At 39.1% G+C, this 10,466-nt stretch overlaps 1 non-coding gene across 1 annotated transcript; it reads right to left on the bottom strand.

The window, feature by feature from the left end:
- Positions 1 to 6,675: 6,675 nt before the first annotated feature.
- On the bottom strand, positions 6,676 to 6,782 carry LOC118484517. The gene has a single exon (XR_004873627.1). It is a non-coding gene; the product is annotated as a small nucleolar RNA R71 (small nucleolar RNA).
- Positions 6,783 to 10,466: the final 3,684 nt, after the last annotated feature.

Raw genomic sequence — 10,466 nt, 5'->3', positions numbered from 1 at the left:
TAGGAAAAAGCCGCCGCTTTTTACACTTTGGGCATCGGTTTTAGACCTTGTTGCTTTCGTGTGCATCGTGCTTTTTACTGGAATGCCAGGCTTGGATGATGAGCCATATAATTAGCAGGTTGATCTAGAGAGTTATGTTGGACAAATGGGTGCCTTTATGTTGTTTGCTTCTATAAATGTTTGACCCATAGTCACATAATTCGCCAGATCACCCACGATCTCCGATCCAGTTCGATCGATCCCAAATCCGATACGTTCGCGATCCCGGATCACGATTTCAAAGTTATAATTTGCGTTCCCAACTCATAGATTCAATCGTATTGTTTGCTATTGGGATCGTGATTTGCGTGAATTCAGAACGTGTATACAAATAACATGGAACGTCGAACCAAAAAGAAGATGGAAAGTCAGACAGAATTTGGAAAGTTTCTATTTTTAAAAAATCCCCCCAATCTTGATTCTGAATTCACATGCAACCAATTACGCCTAAATATTGGCTACCCTCAATCCTATATATAGGCTACCCTCAATCAATACTCTCCTCAAATCCATTCGAGAATCCAATTTCTTTTCTCTACTTTTATATTCAATCATGGTGTTCCGAAAAAAACGAAGTATTAGAGATGATATTGGACATCAATCAGAGGCATTGCATGATGATTTTATTGATCTTGGGGAGGAGGAAGACAACAACCAGAACCAGAATGCTACTAAGGAGTCACAAGGTATTTTGTTTATACTTTATAAGTTTATATTAGTTTTACTATGTTGGGGATGAGTTTTATTAGTTTTATATTAGTTGAGAGTGTATGTTGGGGATGAGTTTTATTAGTTTTATATTAGTTGTTAATTGATAAAGTGATAAGCTGATAAAGTGATAAGATTACATTTTATTAGTTTTATATTACGTATGTGTTTTAGATCAGAAAGTTATATTACGTATGTGTTTCAGATCAGAAAGTTATTAGTTTTATATTACGCAGGTACAGCAGGTTACACCGCCTTTGTATGGTGGTTTTCGATCCCAGGGGCTGAACCAATGGTTTTACATGCATAGGGGACACCTGGGATGATCAGGAATCACTTGTAGGCTTGTGTGTAATAATCTTGTGAAGTTTATTTGGCAATATAAGAACTTGTTGGTTTACTAGTTCATTGCTCATTCACAAAAATCATTCTCAACACACTCTCTGGAGCTCTGTGGACTTCAAGCAAGTTTTCTCAAGTTCCTAATTCGTGCTAAGAGCCTTTATAAGCATTCTTAGCCTTCCTAATTCAAGTTTTATTAGTCTAATGACCAAAAGTCAAAGTCGTCGTAATTAAGCTTTGACTTAGTGATTATTCACTAATGGTCCAGTCATTTTTCAAATTGAAAGTGGCTATGAGTTGGTAATTATGTGGGTAATAAACTCTTAAAAGGGCACCCTCTGATTTCCACTCTAACTTGGTTAATTGTCGGGTCAAACCTAAATATAAAAAGTCAACAGAAAGCTATTTTTCAAATAAATCCATATCTGATAATGTAGAAGTTATGGAACACATTTTAACACTAAAATAACTTGTTAAATAATGTATGAACATGTCTAAGCATGTTCAACCCGACAATTCTGAGTTTAGGCTCGGTTCGGAACCGAAAGTCGCAGAAGTAGACTTTTGCTTTGACTTTCAGTTCTGACCCGATTTTGCTTAGTTTAGATATGCCTTAGGGTTCCTTTAGGACCATGTTGTAGGTTAGTATAACCCTCTAAGGCTATACAACTTGGTTCCCAATTAATCCGATTCATTTGCATGTTTCCGTTAATTGCTTAAATGTTGACCATTATGCCCTTTTGACATTAAAACGAGATTTTTGAAAATGTGAGAAGACAAAAACCTTTATTACTGATTTATAAACATGTCCTAAAAATTTGACGTCGGTTTGAGGTCAAAATTAGGAGTTATGCTCAATATCGTAATTTGAAAGCTTTTTATTACTTAAACGGCATATTTGGCATAAAGCCTATCTAAACCCAAATTTTGACACTAAAACTTTTACCCACAGATGTAATATAATATTTTGGGATATTTGAAGATTTTTATTTATTTTTAAACTGATCATAACTTAGGGTTCTTGCTTTGATTCGATAATTGTCGGTTATACCCTTTTTGCTAATAAAATGAGTTTTACATAACATTTTGATACCAAACCTTTTGCTACTGATTTTATATGTTAAATAAAATATTTTAAGCCTTCTGGACTGATAAAAATCTCAGCTTTCCTTATATAACCTGAAAATCGCCTAAAATCGACTTTTTACACGTTTTAAACGCATAGTATGGATTAAAACTATTTTTGACATATAAGACTTAATATCTACTGATGGTTTAAGTAAATTTTTATACTTTAATAGTAAGCAAAAGTTTTGAACTCAGATTTCCAAATTTAACCTTCAAGCTTATGTGAAATGACCAAAATGCCCCTATGGCGCATAGTTTGGTTATGAATGATAAATTTTAGATATATGCAATACCCTACTGATATGACTTGCAAAAATAAATATTTTTACTGATCATTTTAGATCAGAACCTTAGAATTATATTCAATCTCTTTTTATAACCTTTAAAATGACCAAAATACCCCTACGGGGCTTAATTTGAGTTTAAATTCGTTTTGGGCATAATGGAAGGTATCCTACTGATATCACAACATATTTAAGGCATATTAACTTAGGGAACTTGTACATGACTCATTTGGTTACCGTTATGCATTTTTCGCGTTCGGTACGGTTTATGTGACTAGTTTGCATAAATTGACCGAAACGGGTCAAACTTTATCATTTTTGCTTCAAAATCCAGAATGTGTTTAGTTTACCCATATTATACAAGTCTTCGTACTTGTCGGGTCTAAATCACATTCTAATCCGGTCTTCGTTTAATCTTGCGTTTTGGAACCGTATATCTTCCTTTAAAACTAACGGGTCTAAGTTTAATCTTACGTAAGACCCGTTAGGAATCTAATAGGTTATTAAAACCTTCGTTCCAGATTTAGGAGCTCAGTAAAAGATATTTGCACTTGCTGATTGTATACGGCTGAGATAAATTTGAATATTTTGCTCAGGTAAATACTTTTAACTTATTTTCCCTTATACGGGCTTGGGGTACGGTATATAAAATACCGCTTGGTCGGGTATTGAATTTTTAATCATATGAAAGTTAAATCATTGAGATAACCCGTTTAATCTGTTTTGTTTGTTTAAAGCCTTTGGGGGGTTAATGACCATGTCCGGGATATCCTCGGCTCATTCACTAAAATGACCACGACTAAAGCACGGGGTGTAGCCATACACGTGCCGGTGCGTATGTAAAATTAATGAACCCACATGTTCGATAATTACTCGTCGTGGGTTATATTAAGTGGGGTGTCTATAAATCTTTAACCCGGTATTCAGGCCCGGCTACTGAACGTATAACAAACATGTAATTCTTTTACAAGTTTATTTTTAAATAATTATCCCAAGTTATAAAAGATTATTTGTGCCTTGTGCATTTAAATCAATTTTCTTAAAACATTTTCAAAAGTGTCAGTTAATTGTTTTTACCAGTGTAAACTGACGTATTTTCCAAAAGGTTAAGTGCAGGTACTAGGCGAAATAGGCTGGCTACTCCCAAGTGAATTAAATAAAGAGTCATGCAAGCTTTATCACTTTAAAAGTCTGTTGAACAATGTTTCCTTTGTTTTAGATCTGCCTGTGGATCTTTTTTTACAACCCATTTTGTAATACTTATGCTACCTTCATTCAGTTTGTAATATTTTTACTCTAGACTTCCGTTGTGCATTGAACTGTGATAAATTGACTATGATGATATCAACTACATCACGATACGCCCCACCGGGCCCACCGGTAATACGTGGAAATATCGGGGTGTGACAGGTTGGTATCAGAGCCAACATTGAGTAAATTAAACACTAGCCTTTTGTGTTTAATCTCAATGACACAGCTGCACATTCCTTGACCTCCGAGTCTAGGCAAAGGACTTAGGACTAATCATAAATCTTTATTTTGTCCTTTATTGTTTTCTTGGTTGTTCCTTTTTGTTTGTGTTGATGATGTGTGTAAAATGCAACATATAAATCACATCAATTAAGGCATAAAACTAACCCTTTTTAAGTACTAATGTTGGAAAAAGAGTGTTTTTGTCTTCCTTTTGTATTTTCAGGATGAAATGAGCTCAGAATCACAAAAGAAGCAAAAAGACAACTAATTCTACCATAAATACAAGAAAAGGAACAAAAGTAGACTGCCCGGACCCTCAACGGCACCTCCCAAGGCAAAGTAGAGAAAACAGAGTCTGAACACGCCCCGTGTCCAGCGAACACGGGGGCGTGCCCAGGAAGCAGCAGAAAAGACAAACCAGTAGAAGCTTCCATTGCCCACCACGGGGCCGTGTCCAGCGGGCACGGGGGCGTGGTGAAAGTACAGCAGGCGCATTAATTGTAATTGCGAATTACAATTAATGAAGAGAGAGAATGTCAGACGGGCACGGGGCCGTGTCCAGCGGACACGGGGCCGTGTCCAGCCTTCTGTTCAGCCTATAAATAGAGGAGCTTGGTTCCATTCTCTCTCATCCCTTGGCACACCACCTCTCTCACACTTCATCCACCACCCACCACCACCATAACACCATCATCCACCACCATCATCCATTGTCCATCGTAGAGTGTGTGAGTCGTCTCGGGATCCAAGATTGATAGTAAGAGTTCTTGACAATCAAGGCCATGTTTGCCTAAGTCTCTTACATCACTTGGTGAAGACAAGTGTTTAGTATAATACTTTTTATTTTTAATCTTTTGCACTTTTTATTTGGTTTTGTATTAATGACTTTAATAACTAGTTACTTATGTTGAAGGTGATCTTTCCTTATCGTTTGTCCGTGGTGTCTTGGCATTATTTTACTGTCTATATAAAATAAAAGATTTTCACCATTCATATCTCCACGGTCTATATGGAGGTATGTTGGCTACCTGGTCGGGGGTTAAGGGAACGGTTTGGTAAGGGTCTTGCCCTTGTTCAGCGTTTAGAGGTCCTGCTTGGGACCTGGGTCAATTTTAGTAGGATCTCCTTCAATGCCCATAGGTATTGGATGGCGGGGATCCAAACTCTTTGACCCCCTCATAAGTTAACTACTATTAATACTATAACCCGGCTATTTAGGACTGTATCCCTGCTGACTCAGACTACTTAGCCGAGGGTAACGTCACCGCCAAAAGCGGGGCCTACCACAATTTGCATTAATAACTTAATTCATTATCTTTCAATAATCCGACCCTTTAGGATTGTATCCTTGCTGACTCAAACTACTGGGTTGAGGGTAACGTCGCCTTCAAAAGAGGGGCCTACTACAATAACTAAGATAATCTCTTAAACAAGTGCAAAAGTGCGAAAATAATCAAAGGTTATACTAATACACATGTCGGATCCAAATGATTCATCTTGTCTATCTGTTTTTATTTTATTTTTATTTTTCAGCATTTAGTTAGTTTTTATTTTTCTTAGTTTAAAACATTTTTTCTCACTTTCTGATTTGATTAGACGTTGAGGATAAACCGGTATTAAAAGCTCTTGTGTCCTTGGACGACCTCGGTATCTTACCAACACTATACTACGTCCACGATGGGTGCACTTGCCCATATGTGTGTTTAGTGTTAGTGAATATCGTGTTTTATAAATTTAAAACTTGGCTAAAAGTGTAAAAAAGGGGCTTAAATACTCATCAAAAATATATTACACCTAACGCACATCAAGTTTTTGGCGCCGTTGCCGGGGACACAAGGATTTTAAGAAAGTTAGGAATCAACGGCCTAATCATATTTCTATTTTTCTTTAATTTTTTAGGATTTTTTCTTAGTTCTTCAGCTTCTGCAGAGCTCAGCACGGGGCCGTGCCTGGTCGGACACGGGCCGTGCTCAGCATCGTTACTGGCAGTTTTTTGTTTTTCAAGTTACAGAAGGCTGACCATGGGGCCGTGCTGGTGCAACACGGGGCCGTGTCCAGCTTCCAGTAACTGGGATCTGGAAAACAATCACTGCAACTCCGACCACGGGGCCGTGTTCACTCAACACGGGGCCGTGGTGAACCTTCTGACCAACATTCTTTTCTGTTTTTATTGCAGGACTTGGAACCCGACACCAACCTCACGTAGTGTATGAACTCCAGTTCCAATAAAGACATAAAAGAACCGCTAGAAGAACCCGAACGCTTTCTCAGAAAAAGGTTAAAAGCCAAAAACCAAGAGAAGGTTTCGGGTGATCCACCTCCAATGGCGGACCAACGTACCCTTATGGATTATCTACGGCCCACCGTAGGTAATCTAGGCGCCGCTATCAATGCTCCGAATGTCGAAGCCAATATCTTCGAACTTCGACCGCATCTGATACAAATGCTCCAAAACTCTGCAACCTTCCACGGGCTTGCGGACGAGGATCCCCATCTACATATAACTAATTTCTTAGAAATATGTGATACCTTTCGGATCAATGGAGCATCAAACGACGCCATCCGCCTCCGTATGTTTCCGTTCTCACTAAAAGACCGAGCGAAAGCTTGGCTCAACGCCCTCCCAGCTGGATCGGTAAACACCTGGGATGAACTAGCCCAAAAATTTCTATATAAGTATTTCCTTCCTGCTAAAACTGCTAAATTAATGGCTGAAATTAATACATACTCACAAGAGGACGGGGAATCCTTATATGAAACTTGGGAAAGGTTCAAGGAGCTATTACACAAGTGTCCCCATCACGGCCTCGCAATATGGCAACAAGTGTCCACTTTCTACAATGGATTGTTGCCACACACTAGGCAGACACTTGATTCTAGCTCCGGGGGACTTTTAGGTAACCGACGCCCACAAGAAATATATAATCAGATTGAGGAAATTGCTCAAACCAATTTTCAATGGCACACCCCCCGGGGAAATAAGTCTATCGCCCCGGGCGCCCATAAGGTCGACGAAAGCACTTCTTTACAAGCCCAAATCGAGGCCCTTTCTTCAAAAATAAAAAAATTACAACTGACAAAAACAGTCTCGGTTATGGCTTGTGAAGGGTGTGGTGGGTCACATGAAAATTGGAGTTGCATGAAAGAAATGGACGATCAACAAGAAATGGTAAACTACATTGATAACAGACCTAGGCCGTCGGGTCCCCCAACGGGAACTTACAACCAAGGATGGCGAAACCACCCAAACCTTGGTTGGAGGGAACCCGGCAATAGTAGTAACCAACAAACCCGACGAACAAACTTTCAGCAATCAAGAAATGAGTCACAAAATTTCACTCAACAACAAGGTGGACGAGAAAGGCTCGAAGATACTATATCTCGCCTCGTCTCTGACACTGATAAGAAAAACTCGGAAAGATTTCTACAATTAGAATCTAATTTTAGGAATCAACAAGCTAGCATTCAAAACATAGAAAAACAAATAAATCAAATAGCTCAAAACTTTTCCGAGAGACCGCAAGGCGCATTACCTAGCAATACCGAAACAAACCCAAAGGCGCAAGTTCACCTCATCACACTACGAAACCGCACCGTAGGGCCTGCAGAAGTACCACCACCTACAGAAGAAACAGTACCAACACCTCTGCAGGAGAAGAACTCTCCTCCATCACCAGAGCCTACCAAGGCTCCTCGAGTTCCGTACCCCGGTAGGTTAATTCGTCAAAAGACAAATGAGCAATTCGCAAAATTCGAAAGTCTGTTAAAACAATTGCATGTCAATATTCCTTTTATCGAAGTCCTAACCCAAATGCCCAAATACTCTAAATTTATGAGGGACTTCCTTACACATAAGAAGAAAATTGAAAATTTGCAATTAGTTAATTTAGGCGAAGAATGCTCTGCCCTCGTACTCAACAAACTTCCCCAAAAGAAAATCGATCCCGGAAGTTTCACAATTCCGTGCTCAATAGGGGAATCGCCCGTTCGCAATGCCTTGGCCGACCTAGGGGCTAGCATTAACCTTATGCCCTCATCAATGTTCAAGAGGCTTGGCTTGGGAACCACGAGCCCTACAAAAATGAGCATACAACTCGCTGATCGATCCGTCAAATTCCCACAAGGTGTCATCGAGAATGTCTTGGTAAGGGTAAGCAGATTCATTTATCCGGCTGACTTTGTCATACTCGATATGGAGGAAGACACCGAGGTCCCCCTTATACTAGGAAGACCCTTTCTTGCCACAGCACAAGCAGTGGTAGATATGAATGACGGGACACTCACTTTGAGGTATGGGGATGATGAGGTGAAGTTCGGAGTTGGGAAGAGAATAGAGGACGACGACCCAGTCAATTACATGAAGGTTATTGATTCAAGCTTGGATGCCGCTCTCCGACGATGTAACATGGGAAGCCAGGCATCCCACTCAGAAGATATATAACCTCGACTCGGGTCTAGCCAAGGACCCTTATAAACGTGGCGCACCACGGAGGCATTCCGCGGAACTATCCTTAGTTTAGTTTAATCTTTTAGTTTTTGCAGAATAAAACACACTCATGGTGGTAATGGATGAAAAAGGGAACGAGAAAAATGGAACCATGCACGAAGAACAGAGCAACCCGACAAAAATCTCCATCACAGAAGGCTCAACACGGGCCGTGCCCAACCAACACGGCCCCGTGCTGAGCCCCCTGCAGAAAATCACCCAGTTCAGGTAACTGGACACGGGCCGTGTTCAGCGGACACGCCCCCATGTCCAGGCTTCTGTTTCAATTCTCTAATTTTTGTTACTGGCACTTGACCACGGGGCCGTGCCCGGTCAACACGGGGCCGTGTCCAGGATGCCAGTAACACAAAACTTTGCTTTTAAACCCGTTTTTACACATTCCAATCAAACAAAAACATTATTTTTGGACACATTGAGGACAATGTGTAATTTAAGTGTGGGGGGGATGCTAAAACCTTGAATTTTGCAAATCCTAAACACAAGCCTTACACAAAACTCTATTGGAACCGCTAAACACCCCAAATTTTTTCAAAAACTTTTTTTTTATTTTTTATTTATTTACTTGTCTTAGTTTAAGTTGGGAATAACAAGTTCTAAAAAGGTTATATTTTTACAAGTTTACAACCGATAGCGTCGTGATAACAAAGAACCAACATAAGAAAATTATGAAACGGCATAACAAGTCTAGTTAAAAATTCGATTATATATACTTGATCACATTAAAAACCCATTCCCACAAAAGTGAGTTTTGAGCCTTTATTGAGCATAAAAATATACATATTTAGACTAAATGCTCATTTTTCGTTTCTTGTGAGAATAGCCGCTTGGTTCTTACAAATCTAGAACTTGCCACGACGATACATTCCCGTTCCTTACCAACTTAAACCCAAGTAAGTAAATGATAGAGGCATTAGGACTAACCATTTTTCTTTCAAAACCATTATTTTTCATTTTTTTTATCACCTACCCAAAATCCCCCTAGATAGCCCCTTTGAGCCTAAACCTTTCATTTCATTACCCCAAAAACCCTTTTTACCCACCAAAAACCTTTTTATTTTTTTCACCCTTTATTTTAGTAACAAGCTCGGTTTTTCGTAAACTCGCCTTAAAAAAAAAAAAAATTTGAAGTCAAAAACAAACAAAAGCTATATAAAAGCTTGTTTGGAGAAATACTTCAAAATAAAAAGTCGCTAAAAACAAGGCATTTTACGAAAACCGACGCTTTTTACGATTTTCGCCCTTTTTACTAACCACTAACCCAACCACCCACCTTTAACCCAAGCCTAACCCTTCACCCAAAAGTCCTCTTGATATTTATAAAGGTAAAAAGTTAAAAAGGAGGAGGATTGATTGCTTGGCAAGCCTATGGAAGACGTAAGTTCCATGCCGCTCTCGAGTGATTCACTAAAATATACACCTTCGACCGAGTGTTGAGTGATCCCCCGTGAGGTATGTGAACTTGTATATAAATGGAATTTTAATAAGGCATGCTATGCCCAAATAAGTAATTTATCTTATGAAACGTTCAAAATAAATCATAACGAATAGGATTGTAAATAAATAAAATATAACTTACAAAGACCTTGGATTCCCGACACTCTAGGACAAGCTAAAAAAAAAAAAAAACTTCTCTTCTACCTATTCCATTTGGGAGTGTAAGCCACATTTAAAGAGTTTTGCTTGAGGACAAGCAAAAGTGTGGGGGTATTTGATGTGTGTAAAATGCAACATATAAATCACATCAATTAAGGCATAAAACTAACCCTTTTTAAGTACTAATGTTGGAAAAAGAGTGTTTTTGTCTTCCTTTTGTATTTTCAGGATGAAATGAGCTCAGAATCACAAAAGAAGCAAAAAGACAACTAATTCTACCATAAATACAAGAAAAGGAACAAAAGTAGACTGCCCGGACCCTCAACGGCACCTCCCAAGGCAAAGTAGAGAAAACAGAGTCTGAACACGCCCCGTGTCCAGCGAACACGGGG

The sequence above is a fragment of the Helianthus annuus genome, chromosome 11 (genome assembly GCF_002127325.2).
Source record: "Helianthus annuus cultivar XRQ/B chromosome 11, HanXRQr2.0-SUNRISE, whole genome shotgun sequence".
Classification (NCBI taxonomy): Eukaryota; Viridiplantae; Streptophyta; class Magnoliopsida; order Asterales; family Asteraceae; genus Helianthus; species Helianthus annuus.
Note: the sequence above shows the minus strand (reverse complement) of the source record. Positions and strands in the feature narration are given on the sequence as shown.